The 1200-nt window shown below is 24.8% G+C and overlaps 1 long non-coding RNA gene across 1 annotated transcript in view; it reads left to right on the forward strand.

The window, feature by feature from the left end:
* The window catches only part of LOC124419790, a 16994-nt gene extending 16596 nt beyond the window's left edge, over positions 1 to 398 (forward strand). The window contains exons 2-3 of the long non-coding RNA XR_006940813.1: positions 275 to 317; positions 380 to 398. This is a non-coding gene — a long non-coding RNA (uncharacterized LOC124419790). The remainder of the gene's footprint in view (positions 1 to 274; positions 318 to 379) is intronic.
* The last annotated feature ends 802 nt before the right edge of the window (positions 399 to 1200 follow it).

Below are 1200 nucleotides of genomic sequence, written 5' to 3' on the forward strand. Positions count from 1 at the left end.
GACTAGACTATAGACTAGACTATAGACTAGACTATAGACTAGACTATAGACTAGACTATAGACTAGACTATAGACTAGACTATAGACTAGACTATACACTAGAATATACACTAGACTATGGACTAGACTATAGACTAGACTATAGACTATACACTAGACTATAGAGTACATTATAGACTAGACTATAGACTATAGTTTAGACTTTTGTAAATATATCGATAATATTTTAAATTTATGCATTTTATAATAATATTTTATTTCTTTCTGTTTACAGGAAAGCAGATCTTTCCCTGGGTTAATAACGTGTGTGTATAAAGGTAGCTTATAACTAATATAGAAAAACATTTAAATGCTACAAATATTTTCCAATTTTAATTAGCTACCCTAAGGATTGTTCCATAATGTTGTTAGCAAAAATTTCTAGAATTATTTATTTCTTAAATTACAAAATTTATTAAAATTACTTTATTTTCAATAAATTTCAAAAAAAAAAAAAAAACATTCATTACGCTTTAAAAGATCTCATGTAAAAAAAAATCCATAAGTGGTGAAAGCGATTTTAATTTTTTTTGTTGTAGTTGTTTTAATGTTTTCAAAATCAAATAAATTGAAACGAAATATGAAAACGAATACAAAAAATAAACATAAACAAAAGAAGCACAATTTTCAAAACGTAATAAATTAAATACCAGCTGACCGATTTTATATGAATGTCTGTCTGTATGTACAATTTCTTGCTGTGTATTATATTTGGTTTGTTAACGTGCTTTTTGCCACAAACTGATTTTGTTTGTATCAAAAAGCAAGTAAGTAGTGGTTAAAAATGCAAAAAAAAAACGATAATATTCCACAAACAACAATAAATGAAAACGTAAAAGTCATCTCAATACAAAAACGTTTAATGAATCATAAAAAATAAAAATAAACAAAGAAGAAAAAATAAAAAGTTAATAAAAATTAAAAATAAATAAATTAACAAAAATGATATGTTTGAGTAACAGCACGTGAATTTAGAGTCAGAAATTATTTTTTTTTAATTAAATTTTGTGTTTTCTTTAGACTAGATTATAGACAAGAGTATAGACTAGACTTTAGATTAGACTATAGACTAGATTATAGACTAGACTATAGACTAGACTATAGACTAGACTATAGACTAGACTATAGACTAGACTATAGACTAGACTATAGACTAGACTA

The sequence above is a fragment of the Lucilia cuprina genome, chromosome 2 (assembly GCF_022045245.1).
Source record: "Lucilia cuprina isolate Lc7/37 chromosome 2, ASM2204524v1, whole genome shotgun sequence".
NCBI lineage: Eukaryota > Metazoa > Arthropoda > Insecta > Diptera > Calliphoridae > Lucilia > Lucilia cuprina.